This window comes from Mobula birostris, chromosome 14 (assembly GCF_030028105.1).
Source record: "Mobula birostris isolate sMobBir1 chromosome 14, sMobBir1.hap1, whole genome shotgun sequence".
Classification (NCBI taxonomy): Eukaryota; Metazoa; Chordata; class Chondrichthyes; order Myliobatiformes; family Myliobatidae; genus Mobula; species Mobula birostris.
The window spans coordinates 15,174,997-15,200,249 of record NC_092383.1 but is presented as its reverse complement, the minus strand read 5'-3'; the positions used below and the strand labels follow the sequence as shown (position 1 = coordinate 15,200,249).

Below are 25,253 nucleotides of genomic sequence, written 5' to 3'. Positions count from 1 at the left end.
TCAGCTGTTTCGTGACAAAGTCTTGGAGATTGGGTAATACTGAGTGCGATGCGTTCACATTCAGTTCAGACCTGCCGAATGTTTTTATCAGAATGAACAACTTTGTTTGGCTCGTATCCCATGGGTCAGAACAGAGTCCAAGTCAAAGTAACGGTCAAGTTTATTGCCAAATGCACAAGTACATACGCACAGCTACAATGAAAAACTTAGATTCAAGCAGCGTAACAGGACATATCAGCGGCGTCGACAGGGAAATATTAATAAAGGATAAATGCAACCTCTTGATTCTCTAATTCCAAATTGCTCAGAATATAAGCATATGAACAAACTTTAAAAGTAACTTTGACCCTATTTTATTAAGATGTGCTTTGTGACAATCAAAAAGTTTCTCAGGAGTTTTGGCTCATGAAGCTTCTAATGTCCTCTATTTGCCTAAATTGAAGTTGTATTGCTGCTGTGGAGGGACTTGAAAACAGACCGTTTGTTATTTACACCAACTCACACAAAATACCGGAGAAACACAGCTGTTCTAGCAGCATCTATGGAAAGGTATTAACAATCGACATTTTGGGCCAAGACCCTTCATCAGCATACCCTCTATGATTAATCCTGATGAAGGGTCTTGTCCTAAAATTTTGGCTGTTTATTCCTCTCCATAGATACTGCCCGAATTGCTGAGACCCTCCAGCAATTTATGTGTGTTAATCTGGATTTCCAGTATCTGCAGAATCTCTTGTATTTTTGTTAGTTAGACAGATGTCCACCTTGGCTGCCCAGTAATTTTGCTGTGCACAACCACTCTATCCTCTAGGGTATTACATCTAGAGCCAAGTTTATGGTCTCCTCTGTATTGGAGAAACTGTATGCAGAATGGATGATGACTGTAGAATATCTCCAATCAATCTTCAGGAATACCTCTGAGCCTCCATTTCCTCCTCACTTCATTTTCCATCCCACTCACTCTCTCATAACACTCCAAATAGATGTGGCTACTATATTATCGGACTCTTAATTCTACCTCTCTCACTTAATTACTCTTGCCTGAGAAGTGACTTAGATCCATGCCAATTTGTCTACCGGAGCAACAAGACCACAGCAGATGCCAACTCACTGGCTCTTCACTCAACCCTGGAAAATCTGGACAGCAAAGATGCGTAGATCAGGATGCTCTTTATAGACTGCAGTTCAGTGTCCACAGCCTGGGGTCTAGATGTAATACATCAAAACTAATCAACAAGCTCCAAGATCTTGGTCTCAATACCTCCTTGTGCAATTGGATTTCATTACTTGCAGACCCCAGTCAGTTCGGATTGGCAACAACAACTGCTTTATGATCTCCATCAGCACTGGTGCACCACAAAGCCCTTTGCTTAGCCTCCTGCTCTACTCACTTTACACTTATGTCTGTGTGGCCAAGCACAGCTCCAACGTCATATTCAAGTATGCTGATAACACCACCATCGTAGGCTAAATCAAAGGTGGTGATGAATCAACACAGAGGAGGGAGACAGAAAATCTGGTTGAGTGGTGTTATAATAACAATCTCTTACACAATGTTAGTAAGACCAAGAAACAGATTGTAGACCAAGACAACAAAACCAGAGGTCCAGGATCCAGGTCTCATCGGAGGATTAGAGCTAGGGAGGGTTAGCAACTTTAAATTCCGAGCCGTTATTATTTCGGAGGAACTGTCCTGGGCCCTTCACAATAAGAAAGCACAACAGCACCTCTATGCTCTTAGGCGTTGTGGAGATTCAGCATGACATCTAAAATTTTGAAAAACTTTTGTAGATGCACAGTAGAGAGTATATCGACTGGCTGCATCACAGCCTGCTACGGAAACACCAATGCCCCTTAACAGAAAATCCTACAGAGATTAGTTGATATTGACCCAGACCCACCCAACCATGGAGCATATTCACACAAAACGCTGCAAGAGGAAAGCAACGTCCATCATCAGGAACCCTCAAAATCTAGGAGATGGTGTCTTCTCGCTACTGCCCTCAGGAAGAAGGTTCAAGAGCCTCACGACTTTCACTATCTGATTCAGAAGATTTACTATCCACGAACCATCAAGCTCTCGAACCAAATGGTTCAGCTTCATTTGTCCCATCATTGAAATGTTCCCACAACCTATAAATTCACTTTCAAGGACTCTTCATCTTATGTTTTCAATATTTATTGCTTATTTATTTATTTGTTTGTTTATTTATATTATTTCTTCTTTCTGTATTTGCACAGTTTCTTGTATTCTACACTCTGGTTGAACGCCCTAGTTGGGTGTTGTATTGATTCTATTATGGTTATTATTCTGTAGATTTATTGAGTGTGCCCATGGGTTGTATCTGGTGACATACAGAATATGTACTCAGACAATAAAATTTACTTCGAATTTTGACAAAGGAATCTGTAAGTATGAACTCAAAGTGAGCACTTTCAAATTGTTTGAACAGTGTTTTGTTTTGAAACAGTGTTATATTAAAATGTTGATTCCATTGATGACTTTTATATTAACAATTCATCATTAACTCTTGGAAGATATTATGATGCCATAGTGTCTAACCATTCTTCGACCTCTTCAATGACAGTTCCACAAGTCATTTCATCGTCTTATTCTTCACAAGTTTATCATATTTTTTTTACATTTGAGCAACACTGGATTGATGGAGATCAGAACATTCTTACATTGATGTGGATCTTGGGTAGGAGGTGCAAACGGGCCGGGGGTGGGGGTTGCTGTTGTAGTCTGGCGTACTTTTCTCTACCTTGCCGAGGCACAGCGACAACTCGCGGTTACCTCCTCTTATTTACCCCTCGATCGTGACCCCACTGAGGAACACCAGGCCATTGTCTCCCACACTATCACCGACTTCATCTGCTCAAGCGATCTCCCGTCCGCTGCTACCAACCTTATAGTTCTCACACCTCGCACTTCCCGTTTCTACCTCCTACCCAAGATCCACCAACCTGCCTGTCCTGGCAGACCTATTGTCTCAGCTTGCTCCTGCTCCACCGAACTTGCTTCTGCATACCTCGACACGGTTTTATCCCCCTTTGTTCAATCCCTTCCTGCCTATGATCGAGACACTTCTCACGCTCTTAAACTTTTCGATGATTTTAAGTTCCCTGACCCCCACCGCTTTATTTTCACCATGGATGTCCAGTCCCTATATACTTCCATCCCCCATCAAGAAGGTCTCAAAGCTCTCCGCTTCTTTTTGGATTCCTGACCTAATCAGTTCCCCTCTACCACCACTCTGCTCCGTCTCGCGGAATTAGTCCTTACTCTTAACAATTTCTCCTTTGGCTCCTCCCACTTCCTCCAAACTAAAGGTGTAGCTGTGGGCACCCGTATGGGTCCTAGCTATGCCTGCCCTTTTGTTGGCTTTGCGGAACAATCTATGTTCCAAACCTGTTCTGGTATCTGTCCCCCACTTTTCTTTCGCTACATCGACGACTGATTTGGCGCTGCTTCCTGCATGCATGCTGAGCTCGTCGACTTCATTAACTTTGCCTGCAACTTTCACCCTGCCCTCGAGTGTACCTGGTCCATTTCCGACACCTCCCCCCCACCCCACCACCACCTTTCTAGATCTTTCTGTCTCTATCTCCGGAGATAGCTTATCTACTGATGTCTACTATAAGCCTGCTGACTCTCACAGCTATCTGGACTATTCCTCTTCTCACCCTGTCTCTTGAAAAAACGCCATCCCCTTCTCGCAATGCCTCCGTCTCCTCCGCATCTGCTCTCAGGGTGAGGCTTTTTATTCCAGGACAAGGGAGATGTCCTCCTTTTTTAAAGAAAGGGGCTTCCCTTCCTCCACTATCAACTCTTGCTCTCAAACACATTTCCCCCATTTCATGCACATCTGCTCTCACTCCATCCACCCGCCCCCCACTAGGAACAGGACTCCCCTGGTCCTCACCTACCACTCTACCAGCCTCCGGGTCCAACATATTATTCTCTGTAACTTCCGCCACCTCCAACGGCATCCCACCACTAAGCACATCTTTCCCTCCCCCGCCCCGCCCCCCGCTTTCCGCAGAGATCGTTCCCTGCGCGACTCCCTTGTCCATTCGTCCCCCCAATCCCACCCCATTGATCTCCCTCCTGGCACTTATCCTTGTAAGCGGAACAAGTGCTACACATGCCCTTACACTTCCTCCCTTACCACCATTCAGGGCCCCAGACAGTCCTTCCAGGTGAGGCGACACTTCACCTGTGAGTCGGCTGGGGTGATATACTGCGTCCGGTGCTCCCGATGTGGCCTTCTATATATTGGCGAGACCCGACGCAGACTGGGAGATCGTTTTGCTGAACACCTACGCTCTGTCCGCCAGAGAAAGCAGGATCTCCCAGTGGCCACACATTTTAATTTCACATCCCATTCCCATTCTGATATGTCTATCCATGGCCTCCTCTACTGTAAAGATGAAGCCGCACTCAGGTTGGAGGAACAACACCTTATATTCCGTCTGGGTAGCGTCCAACCTGATGGCATGAATATTGACTTCTCTAACTTCCGCTAACGCCCCACCTCCCCTTCGTACCCCATCCGTTATTTATTTATATACACACATTCTTTCTCTCTCTCTCTCCTTTTTCTCCCTCTGTCCCTCTGACTGTACCCCTTGCCCATCCTCTGGGTTTTCCCCCCTTCCCCCTTTTCCTTCTCCCTGGGCCTCCTGTCCCATGATCCTCTCATATCCCTTTTGCCAAACAACTATCCAGCTCTTGGCTCCATCCCTCCCCGTCCTGTTCATCTCCTATCATTTTGAACATTGCAGGATGTACCTAATAAAGTGGCTACTGTGTATATAAATACTAATTATTGTGGGATTGTACACAAAGCACTAAATGATTAAGTGCTAAAAATAGATTAGATATCAGACAAACAAAACAAAAGCTCTAGACAGATTACATTTTGGGGTATCACATCTTAGAGCAAATATAACCACAATTAAGGACTGATAGGATAAAGTATAAGGACAATTTGCATCACCTAGGCCTGTGTTCAATTGAAACTTGACATTACAATGATGTATAGATACAAATGGATATAAGTTCGAGGAGGGGTATGCCAGTGTAATCATTTTGCATGTTAGAAATTTATGATATTTGCAACTCTTTCCACTCAAGTTACTTCAGCTACTTAGTCTAGAGCTGGATTCCAAACTGGGGTCTGCAGAACCCCTGTTTAAAGGTATTGATCCACAGCATAAAGAGGGTTGGGAACCCCTGGTCCAGAGGGATAATTGGTTGATGAACATTGATAGATTGTCGTTGAGCAAACATGTTAAGGTTAATGTACACAATACATTGATCGAATCTGAGTGACTCAACAGGTTTAGGGAACTGTGTGGCTCATTCCTCTTCAGATGACTTGATATTTCTGCCCATTTGTCTGCAGATGATATGTGTAAATGCATTTTCCTGCACATTGAAAACTACTTACTCTGTACTGTAATCAGCAGAAAGATACATTTGACAGTGATCTTTGACCTTTCTTGCATATTTTTTAGACCGAACTGCTGTTTGGATTGATGAGCAATAAAGCTAATTTGACAGAAATCAAAGATCCTTAAAATCAACTACATTTCAAAAGAATATTTCTTTATTCACAGATCAGCTGAATTAGTTATATATCTTTTACTAATAAAAATACATTATTATATCTCATTGCCGGGATTACATAGAGGTCACAACAGTGTACAATGGAGCCTGATGTTTATGTATCTAAGAAACATACAAACATATATAATGAACAAAGGGATTGCACAATGCAAGATCAACCAGCCAATGGAAATGCAGCAAAACCGACTCAGAAACTGCATTGTACCGTACCTATCCACCTGTAATCAACACCCTATTATCCGAGCTGCAATCTGATACTTGCATAATAATGCCCACGGCTATTGTTCAGAAAATATAATTGGGTGAATGTGCTTTTACTCATCTGGAAATGTAACCCTATTACTTAAAGTTATCATCTCCGGGTGGACACAAGGGTTTCTGCAAATGGGGGAGATCTTGAGCAATACACACTAAAGGTGTTGGGAACATTTGCAGGAACATGGGAGATGTGAGAGAAAGGGTATGACGTCAGTAGATCGGAGGTGATTGGTGGAGGAGGCAAAGGCCTGAGGAAGATGGCACCTGATGGGAGCGGACAACAGGTCACAGAGCAAAAACGAAAGGGGGTGGGGAACTGGGGGGGAGGTGGGAGTTGGGGGTGGTTTAAGTCATGGACAGTTCATGCGAGCAGGGAGGGGAAGACAAGGAGTAAAGTGGCCAAAAGGGGAATGGAAAACAAATGAATACATTTGATTTCCTTATTTCATCTGCTGCAGCTTGTACTACAGCAGTGAGACTCAATGGAGATTGAGACCTTCTTTCTGAGCATTTTCTTGCCATTCACTACAACAGTTTTGGTTTCGCACTGGCCAGCAGGTATAATTCCCATGTTCCCATTCCCACACTGACATGTTTGCCCACGGCTGCCACACTGAGGTTAAACACAAAATGGAGGAACAATACCACACATTCCATTGTGGGAGTCTCCATCCTGGCGGCATCAACATCAATTTCTATAAATTCCGGTACATTGTTTTCCCGTATAGCTCTGGTCACATTACTCTCTTACGTCCCCTATTTTCCCATTCAAATGTCAATCAGGTAGTTACAATTATTTTGTGCGTATCAAAGCAGAAAGTCTATTATTTAATATATCTATCACAGCTGATTTATTCTCATGATAGCCTTTGCTAAATTCAATGAATTCTGGAAAGAAGGTTCCATGGATTAACTTCTGGGGAAAAAAATCAATTACTGTAATTATAAAGAACATAAAACACAATATCCCAACACAAAACAGGGTAACTTCACTCAGTCTTTTGTTTTCTTCTACATGCCATACGACAAAGTTTCTTCAGTGCTACAACCACCAGCACTGTGAGCATGAGGAACATGGACAACAGAAAAACCATCACATCCACACAATAGTAAGTGTACCAGGGCAGCCGGTAGGATTCAGAGCGCAAATGCCCTGCTCCTTTGTGTCGGGCAACGTACTCAATCCAGAAAACAGCTCTCTCCATTGGCGACTCTGGTTGGTCCCGGTGGAGAGCAGAGAGTTTCTTCATATTGTCCCGATAAAATGTGCCGTTTATCACCTCATTAAGTGCCTGCAATAGAACTGTTGAATGCATGGTTGCAACATTAAGCACCTTTGCTGCGCCTCGGGATTCCAGTCGGACTACATTGTCAAACTGGTCAAAAATAAGAGGTATGCCAACCACTGGTATCCCGTGGTAGATGGCCTCGTAAATGCCATTGGTACCACAATGAGAAATGAAGACTCGTGTGTTGGGGTGTCCCAGAAGGTCGTTCTGAGGGATCCATTTTGTCAGTAGTGTATTATTACCTATATTGGGAGGGATTTCCCCATCATATCTCCAAATAACCTTCTGGGGCACTTGAGCAACTGCTTCAGCTATTTCCATTGTAATCTGCTTTGGCAAGGAATCAATAAAGGATCCTAATGACATCACAATAATTCCATGCTTTCCTGAGTTTTGAACAAACTCTTCAAATTCTGCTGCCAGTGGCCGGGCTGGTTTACACTGGAAGCCTCCAATGTACACAATATTTGGCATGGTGGGTCTTGGGAATTCAAATACAAAATCGACTCTCATCAGCAACACATCAGCCCCCATGAGAACTGTTTGAATGTCTGTATCTGGTCCGAGATATTGATGACAGATTTCATTATAAATTGGGTATATAACAAATTCCCTAAACAGAAGCTGAAAAAAATTATTCATGACATTTCCTGTCCTTTGGAGAAAATTCATATTATCTGTCAAACGTGTGCCAAGATTTGGGACATAGGAAGGCGGTGATGAAGCATAGAGGAAATGGGCTTCCTCACTCATCTGCCATCGAACATTATACACCTGCGGGACTTTCAAATAATGAGCAAGTATTGGTCCTGTACCAAAAGCAGGATCTGTAAGTACTAAGTCAAAATTTGCTCTTTCAAGTTCTTTTAACAGAGTTGTGTTTTGAAAAATTGCAATACCAAATGCTTGATTCCATTTGTGAACTTTATATGAAATATGCTTCATGAATATTCGGAACTTCATATGGTCCCAAATGGTCCCACCATTCTGTAACCTCTTCAATGACAGTTCCACAATTCTTTCAATCATAATTGACAGAGATTTCTGATATTTCTCATGAATTTGAGTAACAATGGATTGATAGAGATCAGGATTTTCCTTCATATGTGAAGATGAAGAATAGTAAATCACAGTAACATTGTGTCCACGAAGTTTCAGCTCTTCTACGAGAATTTTCATATTAATCCAATGACTTCCATCCACAGGTATAACCAATAGTTTAGCCCCTTGGGTAACCGGACAAGTCAGTGTGATGAAAATAATACCAAGAGCAGATGCAATCTGCAATCTGTCTTTCCATCCAGGTCTACCCATCTTGAGAAAAGCGGATCACACTGAGTCTGCAGTAAAATTGTTAAAAAAATACTGGTAAGCATTATAAATTCACAACAAAAACATTTAACCCAGTGGCTCCCAACCTTTTTTATGCCATGGACCATTATCATTAAGTTAGGGGTCTCTGGTTTTTAGAGTACCTGAATTGCTTAAATGTTGTTTAACGAAAGACATTAATCTTTTAGATTTCCTTCTGTTTATCTCGAGTGACTTGCTCTTTGTAATGCAGTCTCCTGCTGCTTTCTGTCTAAACTTAAGTTTACTTTGATCAGCTCCTGGATTCCGAGTTTCTTGTAATGATTTAAACGGAAGCCCGATTAGCTCTAACTGCGATTTCACCAATCAACTTCCTAACTATTTACTACATCTCTCCCCTTCCCAGTTTCAACTGCCACTTTATGTTTCTCGCTCTCCTCCCCCACTTCTTAAATCTACTTCTCATCTATTTTTTTCTCCAGTCCTGCCGAAGAGTCTCGAAACGTCAACTTTACTTTTTTCCATAGATGCTGCCTGGCTTGCTGAGTTCCACCAGCATTTCATGTGTGTTGCTTCCACCTCCTTACACTCCTTGGTGACATGGGCTGCCGCTGGACAAGAGCTAAATACCTGGGTGTTAACAGGACCAGGTTGTGATCAGATTTGCCAAGCAGGGGAAGGGTATGTATGCATCCTTTACTTTTGCAAACAGAAGGTCCAGTGCTCCATGCCCCCTGTAGCTGACATATTGATATAAAGTTGGTATTGTTGCCTCGAGAGAAACATGATTGAAATACCCGGTAACAGCCAACAAAAGCAAACACATTAGAGTTCGTATTTTAGCAAAGGTCGAAACAATAGCATCACAAACTACATTTGCGTCAGCCGACGGTAGTACGTAAACTGCAACTAAAACGGCAGTTGAGTGAGAATTCCCATACAATATATCCCATATCAGGTTTATTCATATCCAAAATAATCTACATTTATAATAAATACCAAAAATGCTGACATAGATCGGTGGGACCCCACACTAGTCACAGCCCTCCAGTCAGAGAATTGACATTCTCCTTCCGACCGAAATAACTCTGAATCCACCTCACAAGCTCCCATGAATCCTATGTGACCAAACCTTCCAAAATCCACCTGCCACACAGGACCTTGTAAAGTCCAAAATTGATTCCATATTGACAACCTTCACTGCTCTAACTTCATCCAAGCTCTTGTTACCTCCCTGAAAACCTCGAAATGATGTTGCAGGTACAACTTCCGAATGGGCTGTGCTGAATGAGATCCTTTCATGGAGCGTACATTGTCAACTCTAGCTCAGCGGGCACTGGAAATCAGAACTTCGTTCCCTAACATATTCCCGGAGTTGGTAATTTTAATATGTTTCTACACAAATGCATTGTCAACATACTCAGCCTCAAGCTGGTTATAAAATGTACCCAAAAATAACCAGGATTAGAGAAGTAATTACAATTTTACACTTACTAATAAAGAACACCTCGTGAGTGATAGAAAGATTTTCTTTGATGCCGCAATCATGAAGAAATCTGCAGATGCTGGAAATTCTTCCTATAGATGCTGCCTGGCCTGCTGCGTTCCACAAGCAGTTTGTGTGTGTTTCTTTCATGTCGTTGTGATTTCAGCAAACGAAAAGTGACCTGCATTTCTCGGCTCTTTGGAGACAAGTCTAGGAGATTGGGTCATATTCAATGTGATACATTCACTTTTTCTTCAGTCCTGCCGAATGTTTTTATCAGTATGAACAATGTTGTTTGGCTTGTGTCTCCTGAGTCAGCGCAGAAGTCGAAGTCAAGCTTATTGCCAGACGCACAAGTATGTACATTAGATTAAATTAGATTCAACTTTATTGTCATTGTGAGAGTACAGATACAAAGCCAATGAAATGCAATTAGCATCTGACCAAAGTGAAAAAGAATTGTATTACTTACAAAATAACTGCGAAGAAAAAGTAAATGCTACAGCATACAATTATAACAGTACTGAGACGGTCCAGTATGGGTGCAATACTGCTTAGTGCTGTGATGAGAGGTTCAGCAGAGTCACAGCCTCAGGGAAGAAGCTCTTCCTGTGCCTGCTAGTGCGAGAGCAGAGGCTTCTGTAGCGCCTACCGGATGGGAGGAAAGTAAAACGTCCATGGTTAGGGTGAGATGCATGCTTGAAAATGCTTTTCTCCCTGCCCAGGCAGCGTTTATGGTGGAAGTTGTCAGTGGTGGGCAATTGGGTACCGATAATCCGCTGGGCAGTTTTCACCACCCACTGGAGTGCTTTGCGGTCCAATACGGGACAATTGCCATACCACACTGAGATGCAGTTGGTGAGTATGCTCTCAATGGTACAGCGGTAAAAGTCCGTCAGTATCCTGGGACAGAGGTGAAGGTAATGTTGCGTCTTTTTGATCAGGATGGAGGAGTTCAGGTACCAGCTGAGAAAATCAGGAATGTGGACATCAAGGAATTTGAAACTTGATACACCCTCCACTACAGCTCCGTTGACGTAGATGGGGACATGAGTGTGGCTCCTAGCATGCCTGGTGTCCACGATAATCTCCTTGGTCTTCTGGGTGTTAAGGGCCAAGTTGTTATCGGCATACCATGCGGCCAGGTGCTGGACCTCGTCCCTGTAGGCTGTCTCGTCATCCCCTCTGATCAGGCAAACCACTGTGGTGTCGTCTGCGAACTTGATTATGGAGTTACAACCGTGTACAGGAACGCAGTCATAGGTGATAAAGGACTACAGAAGAGGGCTCAGCACACAGCCTTGAGGCACGCCGGTATTCAGTGTGAAAATGGAGGAGAAGAGGTTGTATAATCATACACAGGCATAAATGAAAAACTTGGCTTCAAGCAGCATTACAGGCACATGTCAGCAACATTCACAGGGAAACACAAATTAAACCTAAATTTAAACCCTTGACTCTGGAATTCCATATTTCCAGGCACAGAATCGCATGAACAAACTTTTAACGTAACTTTGATCCTAGTTTATTAAGAGGGTTCAAGGAATTCAAAAAGATTCCTGGAAATTTTGGCTCATGAAGCTTCTAATCTCCCATGTGTACATCAGATATGACATAGCAGAGGTTTGAACTCTGATCACCTGTTATTTAGACCAACACACAGAAAATGCGGGAGCAAATGCAGCCGTTCAGGCAGCATTCATGCCATATGAAAGATCTATGGAGAATAAGAAACATCAACGTTTTCTGCTAAGACCCTTCATTAAGAATCCCATCAGAGGAAAGAGGGGCGTTGGTGTGTTTTCTTGGCTGTAACATAAGTGTGGTTGGAGCAGGACAGGTTATTGGTGATATTTGTTCCTCAGAACTTGAAGCTCTCAATCCTCTCAACCTCAGTACCTTTGATGTAGACAAGAGCATGCTTATAGCCCTCCTTTCAGATGTCAAACAACAGTTCTTTTGTTCTGCTGACATTGAATGAAAGAGTATTGTCATGGCACCATTTTCCCCAGCTATCAATTTACTTCTTGTACACTAAAACACCATTATTTGAGATATAGATCTCTACAGTGGTAGCATCTGCAAACTTGTAGATGGAGCTGGAGCAGAACCTGGCCATTTAGTTATGAGTGCAAAGGGAGTAGAGTGGGAGGAAGTGTAACAAACTGTACTGTGTATCTCTCTTGAATTTACCTCCTCTCACCTTAAATACATGTATTCCATTATTCAACACGTCTACCCCGGGAAATGTATATGCCTGTGTACCCTATCAATGTATCTCAATATGTTATAAATGACTTTCAGATTTTCCCTCATGTTCTGATGCTCCAGAGAAAACAACTTGGGTTTGTCCAGCCTAACTGGACAGTTGCCTTCCATCATTTACACAGTCCACATTACAATGTTGTGGCAGATTGACTGTCTTCTTCCTCTGTGTCAACTTTTCTTCCTTTACTGATCTCATGAAATTCAACCTCAGTCATTTTTCAATTAAATCATTGTATTATGCCATCCACTTTGTTTCTGTGTCAAAGTGCCCGCTGATAAGTTTTCTTCCTCTACCACTGAACGAAGTGCCTTGTTTACTTTTAGTTATTACAGATAGTAAATTTGTCAAGTTATCTCCCCTGTGTTCATTGATGTTTTACCTCTCTGTGTTGTTTAACTTTATCTTTGCTTTCAAATCCTTCCATGATCTTTCCTTTCCTCACCTCCGTAAACTCTTCTGACCCACAACAGTCCAGAAATCTCCACTTTTGTTTCATTGACAACAATTTTCTGCAAGTCTCCTGCACTCCACCATTGACAATGGTGTCTGCAGCTGCTTAATCCCTTGGTCATGGAATCTTAATCATTAGACACCTTCTTTCTTGCAAATTTCCTCAAGACAGTCTCAGTCATTTCGCTGCATTTATGTTCACTATATTCATTCTGGTGTCCGACAGGAATGTAAAATAGTTAAATAATCAAATAGAGATGTAACATTCCAGAATTCCACAGCCTCTTCTCATCAACATCATTATGGAGGAGGTACAGAAGCCTGAAGGCACAGCCTCAGCATCTTAGGAACAACCCTGAACTGATTCCACAACTATGGACTCACTTTCAAGGACTCTTTACAACTCATGTTGTCGGTATTATATTTTTTGCTTTGCACAATTTATCTTCTTTTGCACATTTGTTGCTTGTCAGTCACTGTAAGATTCAAGATTTTGATTTTGAGACAAATAATGCTGATCTAATAAGTCTTTAAAATAATCTTTAGTCTTGAGGTTCATTGAAAATATTGCAGCACAAATTCACTATTTTAGCAATATAATAACACTAATGAACTCAAAATGTCAATGTCCAGTTTATTGTCATACCCAAACATACATGTATGTAGAGTTGCAATGAGAAACTTGCTTGCAGCAAAGTCAAAGGCACATAACATCATAGATGCAACATGTACAAGAAAAACATAGATGAACAATGTAGATTATACATTTTTTACAAGAACGACTGCAATTAGAATAAAATTAACGAAGGCCATTGCCATACTATGTGATCATGTTGTTGTACATAGCTAGTGATTATGATTGTACAGGTTGATTTAATAACTGATTTGTTGAAGGGTTGTAACTGTTCTTGAACTTGGTTGTGTGGGTGAACCACTTGCCCAATGGTAGTTGAGAGAAAATGCCATGACCCGGATTATAGGGATCATTGGCAGATGTTACCTTCTTCAGGTAGTGCTTCTTGTAGATACTCCTGATGGTGGGTTGGGAGGTACCTGTGATATATTGGTCTGAGTCCACTACTCTCTTTAGTTTCTCAACTTCCTGCATTTTTGTTTGTCATCCCAGTCCATGAAGCAACTAGTACATCTGTATAGGTCTGTTTTCTATTGATGAGCAGAGGCATGAAACAGGCTTCAAACAACTCAGAATCATGTGGGAATTTAACTTAAGTTGTATCCATCAGGTTTGCAGTCAGTTCTTTTGAGTAAAATTGAAATGTATACTGCTTTTAATGTCAAACCTGGGGATCTGAAACTCCTTCTGAGTGGTGTCCAGCCTGATGTTGAGAGGCTGTTGTCATTGCATGAAGCCCATCGATCTCACAGAAAGATGAAAATACAATGAAATTACAGTGAATAACTGAACTACCAATGAACACGCTGAAATTCTGAATGAAAATTGCTTTCACTGTAATCAAATAAATAAATAATTTTATTTGTCACTTTGAAAAAAACAAAAATTTTTGCAATTATTTGTCACTGCTTTGAATTTGAAGTTCCAATCTCTTTAACTGTGCATCATATAAAGGAATTTTTTAAATAGTTTATATGTACCAGCCAGAAAGAGAGAGGAGGGCACTGGATATATGCTTGGAGAGCCCAGAGGGCAGTAACAGAAAAATGTCTGGGAACACTGCTTCAACTATTTTATTACTCCTGATTATTATTTCCATAATATAAGGTTCCATGGATTATCTGCAGGAAAAACATCTTCAATAATTTTTTAAAACATAAAACTACATCTCCCAAGATAAAGTAGGTTAACCTTACTCAGTCTTCTGCTTTCTTCTACATCCAAAATGACAAAGATTCTTCAGTGCTACAACCACCAGCACTGTGACCATGAATAACATGGACAACAGAAAAACCGTCACCTCCACACAGTAGTAAGTGTACAAGGGCAGCCGGTAGGATACAGAGCGCAAGTGCCCTGCTCCTTTGTGCCAGGCAACGTGGTCGATCCAGAAAACGGCTCGCTTCATTGGCGACTCTGGTTGGTCCCGGTGGAGAGCAGAGAGTTTCTTCATTTGTCCTGTTGAAGTGTGTCATTTATCACCTCTAAGTGCCTGCAATTGATCTGTTGAATGCATTGTTGAAACTTTAAGTACCCTTGCTGCACCTCAGGATTCAAGTCGGACTACATTGTCAAACTGGTCATGAATAAGAGGCATGCCAATCACTGGCACCCCGTGGTAGATGGCCTCGTAAATGCTATTGGAACCACCATGAGAAATGAAGACTCGTGTGTTGGGGTGTCCCAGAAGGTCATCCTGAGGGATCCATTTTGTCAGTAGTGTATTATTACCTATATTGGGAGGGATTTCCCCATCATATCTCCAAATAACCTTCTGGGATACTTGAGCAAAGCCTCAACTATTTCCATTCTAATCTGCTTAGGCAAAGAACCTACCAATGCCCCCAGTGACATCACAAAAAGTTCATGCTTCCCAGAGCCTTGAACAAACTCTTCAGACTCTGCTGCGAGTGGTCGGGCTGGTTTACACTGGAAGCCTCCAACGTACACAATATTTGGCATGGTGGGTCTTGGGAATTCAAATACAAAATCAACCCTCATTAGCAACACATCAGCCCTCAGAGAAGTGCTTGAATGTCTGTGTCTGGTCCCAGATATTGATTACAGATTTCATTATAAATTGGGTATACATAAAATTCTGCAAACACCAGTTGATCAAGATTGAGCATGAAGTTACCTGCTCTTTGGATAAAATTCATATTATCTGTCAATTGTGAGCCAGGTTTTGGGACATAGGAAAGTGGTGATGGGTCAGAGAAGAAATGGGCTTCCTCACTTATCTGCCATTGAACATTGTACACCTGCGGGATTTTTAAATAATGAGAAAGCATTGGTCCAGTACCAAGAACAGGATCTGTAAGTATTAAGTCAAAGTTTGCACTTTCAAGTTGTTTGAACAGTGTTTTGGTTTCAAAAATTGCAATACTAAAAGCTTGATTCAAATGCATCATCTCACAGTTATGTAAGTTAAATTACATTTGCCGTTCCTCCGCCCATCTCTCGAAGTGATCCCTGGAATTCACTATAACTTGCTTCATTATCAAGAAGCCCAGAAAACTCTGTAATTGCACTAGAGCTGTTAAACATGTCATGTACATTCATAATCCAAATAATTTACATTTATAATGAATAACAAAGATTATAATGTAAAAGAACCCTTACAGGGCAGTGATCATAATATGATTGAATTCATACTGCTGTTTGAGAGGGAGAAGCACAGGTCACATGTATCAGTAGCGCAATGAAATAAAGAGATTTTGGACCACGAGACAATGATGCTAAAGAGGTATTATTGGGAGATAAAGAAATGGCAGGTGAATTTAATGGGTACTTTGCATCTGTCTTCACTGTGGAAGACACTAGCAGTGTGATAGACGTCTGTGATTGTCAGGGAGCGGGAGTGCTATTATAAACAAAAAAATGCCAGGAAAACTGAAAGTTCTTAAGGTGGATAAGTCACCTGGAGCAGATGGACTACGTCCCAGTGTCCTGAAAGAGGTTGGTGAAGAGATAACGGATGTATTGGTCATGATCTTTCAAGAATCACTTGATTCTGGAATGACCCTGGTGGACTGGATGATTGCAAATGTCACTCCACTCTAAGAAGGGAGTAAGCAGAAAAAAAAGGAAATTACAGGACAGTTAGCTAAATCTCAGTGGTTGTGAAATTGTTGGAGTCTATTATTAAGGATGAGCTTTTGGGGTACTTGGAAACTAATGATAAAATAAAGTCAAAGTCAGCATGGTTTCTGTGAAGGGAACTTTTGCCTGATAAATCTCTTAGAGCTCTTTGAGGAAGTAACAAGCAGAATGACCAAGGGAGAGGCAGTGGATGTCATTTACTTGGATTTTCAGTCGCATTTGATAAGGTGCCAAACATGAGGCTGCTTAACAAGACAAGATCCAGGGCATTACAGGACAGACACTGGCATGGATAGAGGAATGTCTGACAGGTAGGATGCAGCCAGCGAGCAGGGCCTTTTCTGCTTGGGTACCGTTGACATGTGGTGTTCCTCAGGAGTCAGTATTGGGACTGCTACTTGTCACATTGTTTGTCAATGGTTTGGATAATGGAATTGATGTATTTGTGGCACAGTTAGCAGATGATTCACAGATTGGTGGAGGGGTAGGCAGTGCTGTGAAAGCAAAGTGATTGCAGCAGGACTTACACAAATTTGAAGAATGTGCAAAAATGTCGAAGATGGAATACAGTGTTGGGAAATGTACAATAATGCATCCTGATAAAAGGTGGAATAATACAGAATATTATTTAGATGGGGAGAAGGTTCAAACATCAGAGTTGCAGAGGGACTTACGAGTCCTCGTGCAAGACTCCCTGGTTTATTTACAGGTTGAGTCTGTGGCAAAGAAAGCAAATGCAATGTTAGCACTTATTTCAAGGGAAATGGAATATAAAAGCAAGAGATAATGCTGAACTTTTATAAGACATTAGTCAGGCCACAATTGTTGTATTGTCAATAGTTTTGGGTCCCATATCTCAGAAGGGATGTGTTATCATTGGAGAGAGGCAAGAAGAGGTTCACAAGGATGTTTTAGGAATGAAAGGGTTAACTTATGCGGTGCGTATGGCAGCTCTGGGCCTGTACTCACTGGAATTTAGAAGAATGCATGGGGACCTCATTGAAACCTACCCAATGTTGAAAGGACTGTATAGGGTGGATGTAGGAATGATGCTTCCTACCATGGGGCTGTCCAGAACGAGAGGCCACAGCCTCAAAATTGACGGGTGACCTTTTAGAACATAATTATTTTAGCCAGAGAATAGTGAATCAGTGGTGTGCTCTGCCACAGATTGCAGCGGAGGCCAAGTCTCTGGGTATATTTACGCAAGAAGTTGATCATTCCCTGATTGGTCAGGGCATCAAGAGATATGGTGGGAAGGCGGGTGTACCGGGATGAACGGGATTCGGGATCAGCCATGATGGAATGGCGGAGCAGACTCGATGGGCTGCTCCTAATTCTACTCCGATGTCTTTCGGTCTTATGGTCTTATAACACTGATCGGAGGGCCCCCACGCCCTCCAGTTGGAGAATAGGCATTCTCCTTCTTACCCCACACGAGTCATATCCCCTCAGTCAGAGAATTGACTTCCTGCTTCCTCACATCGAACCAGGTTTGAATCCACCTCGGTAGCTCGCCCTGAATCCCATGCGACCAAACCTTACAAAATCGGACTGCCATGTAGGACCTTGTAAACTTCTTAATGAAATTAGACATCTTCCACTGCCCTAATTTCATCAATTCTTATAGTTATTTCCCTGAAAAGCTTCAAAGGATTTCGGGGATACGACCTCCCAATCAGCTGTGCTGAATGAACTACTTCCCTTCATGGAACGGACATTGTCGACTCTTGCTCAGTGGGCGCTGGAAATCAGAACTTCCGCCCTGAGGTGGTAATTTTAATATATTTCTACACAAGTGCATTGCAAATGTACTCAGTCTCAAACTGGTTATAAAATGCATCTAAACTAACCTCGGTTCGAGATAAAATTACAATTGTACACTTACCGATGAACACCTTGCGGGTACAGTAACAGAAAGTTTTTCTTTAAAGTTATGATTTCAGCAGACAAAAGGTGACCTGCAAATATCAGCTGTTTCGTAACAAATTCTTGGAGATTGGGTAATACTGAGTGCGATGCGTTCACATTCAGTTCAGACCTGCCGAATATTTTTATCAGAATGACAACTTTGTTTAGTTTGTATCCCATGAGTCAGAACAGAGTCAAGTTCAAACTAACGGTCAAGTTTATTGCCAAATAAACTTGACCGTACGCACAGCTCCAATGAAAAACTTAGATTCAAGCAACATTTCAGGACATAGCAGCGGCGTCGAGAGAGAAATATTAATAAAGGATAAATGTAACCTCTTGATTCTGTACTTCCAAATTGCTCAGAATATAAGCATATGAACAAACTCTTAAAGTAACTTTGACCCTATTTTAATAAGATGTGCTTTGTGACAATCAAAAAGTTTCTCAGGAGTTTTGGCTCATGAAGCTTCTAATGTCCTCTATTTGCCTAAATTGAAGTTGTATTGCTGCTGTAGAGGGACTTGAAAACAGACCGTTTGTTATTTACACCAACGCACACAAAATACCGGAGAAACACAGCTGTTCTAGCAGCATCGATGGAAAGGTATTAACAATCGACATTTTGGGCCAAGACCCTTCATCAGCATACCCTCTATGATCAATCATGATGAAGGGTCTTGTCCTAAAATTATGGCTGTTTATTCTTCTCCATAGATGCTGCCCGAATTGCTGAGACCCACCGGCAATTTATGTGTGTTAATCTGGATTTCCAGTATCTGCAGAATCTCTTGTATTTATGTTAGTTAGACAGATGTCCACCTTGGCTGCCTAATAATTTTGCTGTGCACAACCACTCTATCCTCTAAGGTATTACATCTAGAGCCAAGTTTATGGTCTCCTCTGTATTGGAGAAACTGTATGCAGATTGGATGATGACCATAGAATATCTCCAATCAATCTTCAGAAATACCTCTGAGCCTCCATTTACTCCTCACTTCAGTTTCCATCCCACTCACTCTCTCATAACACTCCAAATAGATGTGGCTACTATATTATTGGACTCTTAACTCCACCTCTCTCACTTAATTACTCCTGCCTGAGAAGTGACTTAGATTCATGCCAATTTGTCTACCAGAGCAACAAGACCACAGCAGATGCCAACTCACTGGCTCTTCACTCAACCCTGCAACATCTGGACAGCAAAGATGTGTAGATCAGGATGCTCTTTATAGACTGCAGTTCAGTGTCCACAACCTGGGGTCTAGATGTAATACATCAAAACTGATCAACAAGCTCCAAGATCTTGGTCTCAATACCTCATTGTGAAATTGGATTTCCTTACTTGCAGACCCCAGTCAGTTCGGATTGGCAACAACTCCTTCATAATCTCCATCAGCACTGGTGCACCACAAAGCCCTTTGCTTAGCCTCCTGCTCTACTCACTTTACACTTATGACTGTGTGGCCAAGCACAGCTTCAACGCCATATTCAAGTATGCTGATAACACCACCATCGTAGGCCAAATCAAAGGTGGTGATGAATCAACACAGAGGAGGGAGACAGAAAATCTGGCTGAGTGGTATTATAATAACAATCTCTTACACAATGTTACTAAGACCGAGAAACAGATTGTAAACCAAGACAAAAAAAAAACCAGAGGTCCAGGATCCAGGTCTCATCGGAGGATTAGAGCTAGAGAGGGTTAGCAACTTTAAATTCCGAGGTGTTATTATTTCGGAGGAACTGTCCTGGGCCCATCACATTACGAAAGAACAACAGCACCTCTATGCTCTTAGGAGTTGTGGAGATTCAGCATGACATCTAAAACTTTGAAAAACTTTTGTAGATGCACATGAGACAGTATATATCGACTGGCTGCATCACAGCCTGGTATGGAAACACCAATACCCCTTAACAGAAAATCCTACAGAGATAAGTTGATATTGACCCAGTCCCTCCCAACCCTGGAGCATATTTACATGAAAAGCTGCAAGAGGAAAGCAGCATCCATCATCAGGAACCCCCAACATCCAGGGCATGGTGTCTTCTCGCTGCTGCCATCAGGAAGAAGGTTCAAGAGCCTCAGGACCTTCATTACCTGGTTCAGGAGATTTACTATCCACGATCCATCAAGCTCTCGAACCAAATGGTTCAGCTTCATTTGTCCCATCATTGAAATGTTCCCACAACCTATAAATTCACTTTCAAGGATTCTTCATCTTATGTTTTCAATATTTATTGCTTATTTATTTATTTATTTATATTATTTCTTCTTTCTGTATTTGCACAGTTTCTTGTATTCTACACTCTGGTTCAACGCCCTAGTTGGATGTTGTATTGATTCTATTATGGTTATTATTCTATAGATTTATTGAGTGTGCCCATAGGTTGTATCTGGTGACATACAGTATATGTACTCAGATAATAAAATTTACTTCGAATTTTGACAAAGGAATCTGTAAGTATGAAGTCAAAGTAGGCACTTTCAAATTGTTTTAACAGTGTTTTGTTTTGAAACACTTATATTAAAATCTTGATTCCATTGATGACATTTATATTAACAATTCATCATTACCTCTTTGAAAATATTATGATGCCATTGTGTCTAACCATTCTTCAACCTCTTCAATGGCAGTTCCACAAGTCTTTTCATCGCATTATTCTTCACAAGTTTATCATTTTTTTTAAGATTTGAGCAACACTGGATTGATGGAGATCAGAACATTCTTACATTGATGTGGATTTTGGGTAGGAGGTACAAACGGGGCGGGGGGGGGGTGCTGTTGCAGTCTGGCGTACTGACCTCTACCTTGCCGAGGCACAGCGACAACTCGCGGATACCTCCTCTTATTTACCGCTCGATCGTGACCCCACTGAGGAGCACCAGGCCATTGTCTCCCACACCATCACCGACTTCATCTGCTCAGGGGATCGCCCATCCGCTGCTACCAACTTTATAGTTCCCACACCTCCCATTTCCCGTTTCTACCTCCTACCCAAGATCCACAAACCTGCCTGTCCTGGCAGACCTATTGTCTCAGCTTGCTCCTGCCCCACCGAACTCGCTTCTGCAGCACTCAACACGGTCTTATCCCCCCTTGTTCAATCCCTTCCTACCTATGATCGAGACCGTTCTCACGCACTTAAACTTTTCGATGATTTTAAGTTCCCTGACCCCCACCGCTTTATTTTCACCATGGATGTCCAGTCCCTATATCCTTCCATCCCCCATCAGAAAGGTCTCAAAGCTCTCCGCTTCTCTTTGGATTCCTGACCTAATCAGTTCCCCTCTACCACCACTCTGCTCCGTCCAGCGGAATTGGTCCTTACTCTTAATAATTTCTCCTTTGGCTCCTCCCACTTCCTCCAAACTAAGGGTGTAGCTGTGGGCACCCGTATGGGTCCTAGCTATGCCTGCTTTTTATTGGCTTGGCGGAACAATCTATGTTCCAAACCTATTCTGGTATCTGTCCCCCACTTTTCCTTCGCTACATCGACGACTGCATTGGCGCTGCTTCCTGCACGCATGCTGAGCTCGTTGACTTTATTAACTTCGCCTCCAACTTTCACCCTGCCCTCAAGTTTACCTGGTCCATTTCCGACACCACCCTCCCCTTTCTAGTTCTTTCTGTCTCTACCTCCGGAGATAGCTTATCTATTGATGTCTACTATAAGCCTACTGACTCTCACAGCTATCTGGACTATTCCTCTTCTCACCCTGTCTCTTGCAAAAACGCCATCCCCTTCTCGCAATTCGTCCGTCTCTGCCGCATCTGCTCTCAGGATGAGGCTTTTCATTCCAGGACGAGGGAGATGTCCACGTTTTTTAAAGAAAGGGGCTTCCCTTCCTCCACTATCAACTCAGCTCTCAAACGCATCTCCCCCATTTCATGCACATCTGCTCTCACTCCATCCTCCCGCCACCCCACTAGGAATAGGGCTCCCCTGGTCCTCACCTACCACCCCACCAGCCTCCGAGTCCAACATATTATTCTCCGTAACTTCTGCCACCTCCATTGGGATCCCACAACTAAGCACATCTTTCCCTCCCCCCGCTTTCCGCAGGGATCGCTCCCTACGTGACTCCCTTGTCCATTCGTCCCCCCAATTCCTCCCCACTGATCTCCCTCCTGGCACTTATCCTTGTAAGCGGAACAAGTGCTACACATGCCCTTACACTTCCTCCCTCACCACCATTCAGGGCCCCAGACAGTCCTTCCAGGTGAGGCGACACTTCACCTGTGAGTCGGCTGGGGTGATATACAGCGTCCGGTGCTCCCGATGTGGCCTTCTATATATTGGTGAGACCCGACGCAGACTGGGAGACCGCTTTGCTGAACACCAACGCTCTGTCCGCCAGAGAGAGCAGGATCTCCCTGTGGCCACACATTTTAATTCCCCGTCCCATTCCCATTCTGACATGTCTATCCATGGCCTCCTCTACTGTAAAGATGAAGCCACACTCAGGTTGGAGGAAAAACACCTTATATTCCGTCTGGGTAGCCTCCAACCTGATGGCATGAACATTGATTTCTCTAACTTCCGCTAATGCCCCACCTCCCCCTCGTACCCCATCCGTTATTTATTTATATACACACATTCTTTCTCTCTCTCTCTCTCCTTTTTCTCCCTCTGTCCCTCTGACTATACCCCTTGCCCATCCTCTGGGTTTTTCCCCCCTTCCCCCTTTTCCTTCTCACTAGGCCTCCTGTCCCATGATCCTCTCATATCCCTTTTGCCAAACAACTGTCCAGCTCTTGGCTCCATCCCTCCCCCTCCGGTCTTCTCCTATCATTTTGAACATTGCAGGATGCACCTAATAAAGTGGCTACTGTGTATATAAATACTAATTATTGTGGGATTGTATACAAAGCACTAAATAATTAAGTGATAAAAATAGATTAGATATCAGACAAACAAAACAAAAGCTCTAGACAGATTACATTTTGGGGTATCACATCTTAGAGCAAATATAACCACAATTAGGGACTGATAGGATAAAATATAAGGACAATTTGCATCACCTGGGCCTGTGTTCAATTGAACCTTGACATTACAATGATGTATAGATACAAATGGATATAAGTTGGAGGAGGGGTATACTAGTATAAGTATTTTGCATGTTACAAATTTAGGAAATTTGTAACTCTTTCCACTCAAGTTACTTCAGCTACTTAGTCTAGAGCAGGATTCCAAACTGGGGTCTGCAGAACCCCTGTTTAAAGGTATTGATCCACAGCATAAAGAGGGTTGGGAACCCCTGGTCCAGAGGGATAATTGGTTGATGAACATTGATAGATTGTCGTTGAGCAAACATGTTAAGGTTAATGTACACAATACATTGATCGAATCTGAGTGACTCAACAGGTTTAGGGAACTGTGTGGCTCATTCCTCTTCAGATCACTTGATATTTCTGCCCATTTGTCTGCAGATGATACGTGTAAATACATTTCTCCTGCACATTGAAAACTACTTATTCTGTACTGCAATCAGCATAAAGATACATTTGACAGTGAACTTTGACCTTTCTTGCATAATTTTTAGACTGAACTGCTGTTTGGATTGATGAGCAATAAAGCTGATTTGACAGAAATGAATGATCTTTAAAATCAACTACATTTCAGAAGAATATTTCTTCATTCATGGATCAGCTGAATTAGTTATATATCTTTTACTAATAAAAATACATTATTGTACCTCATTGCTGGGATTGATGACATAGAGGTCACAACAGTGTACAATGGACCTGATGTTTATGTATCTAAGAAACATACAAACATACATAATGAACAAAGAGGTTGCACAATGCAAGATCAACCAGCCAATGGAAATGCAGCAAAACCGACTCAGAAACTGCATTGTACCGTACCTGTCCACCTGTAATCAACACCCTTTTATCCGAGCTGCAATCTGATACTTGCATAATAATGCCCACGGTTATTGTTCAGAAAATATAACTGGGTGAATGTGCTTTTACTCATCTGGAAATGTAACCCTATTACTTAAAGTTATCATCTCCGGGTGGACACAAGGGTTTCTGCAAATGGGGGAGATCTTGAGCAACACACACTAAAGGTGTTGGGAACATTTGTAGAAACGTGGGAGATGTGAGAGAAAGGGTGTGACGTCAGTAGCTCGGAGGTGATTGGTGGAGGAGGCAAAGGCCTGAGGAAGATGGCACCTGATGGGAGCGGACAACAGGTCACAGAGCAAAACGGAAAGGGGGTGGGGAACTTGGGGGGAAGTGGGAGTTGGGGGTGGTTTAGGTCATAAACAGTTCATGGGGGCAGGGAGGGGAAGAGAAGGAGTAAAGTGGCCAAAAGGGGAATGGAAAACATAGGAATACATTTGATTTCCTTATTTCATCTGCTGCAGCTTGTACTACAGCAGTGAGACTCAATGGAGATTACCTTCTTTCTGAGCATTTTCTTGCCATTCACTACAACAGTTTTGATTTCGCACTGGCCGGCAGGTATAATTCCCATGTTCCCATTCCCACACTGACATGTTTGCCCACGGCTGCCACACTGAGGTTAAGCACAAACTGGAGAAACAATACCACACATTCCATTGTGGGAGCCTCCATCCTGGCAGCATCAACATCAATTTCTGTAAATTCCGGTACATTGTTTTCCCTTATAGCTCTGGTCACATTACTCTCTTACGTCCCCTATTTTCCCAGTCAAATGTCAATCAGGTAGTTACAATTCTTTTGTGCGTATCAAAGCAGAAAGTCTATTATTTAATATATCTATCACAGCTGATTTATTCTCATAATAGCCTTTGCTAAATTCAATGAATTCTGGAAAGAAGGTTCCATGGATTAACTTCTGGAGGAAAAAAATCAATTACTGTAATTATAAAGAACATAAAACACCATATCCCAACACAAAACAGGGTAACC

At 42.3% G+C, this 25,253-nt stretch overlaps 1 pseudogene; it reads right to left on the bottom strand.

Moving 5' to 3' along the window:
* Positions 1–5,593: 5,593 nt before the first annotated feature.
* LOC140209724 (UDP-glucuronosyltransferase 2C1 pseudogene) lies at positions 5,594–15,522 on the bottom strand (annotated as a pseudogene).
* Between the last annotated feature and the right edge of the window lie 9,731 nt (positions 15,523–25,253).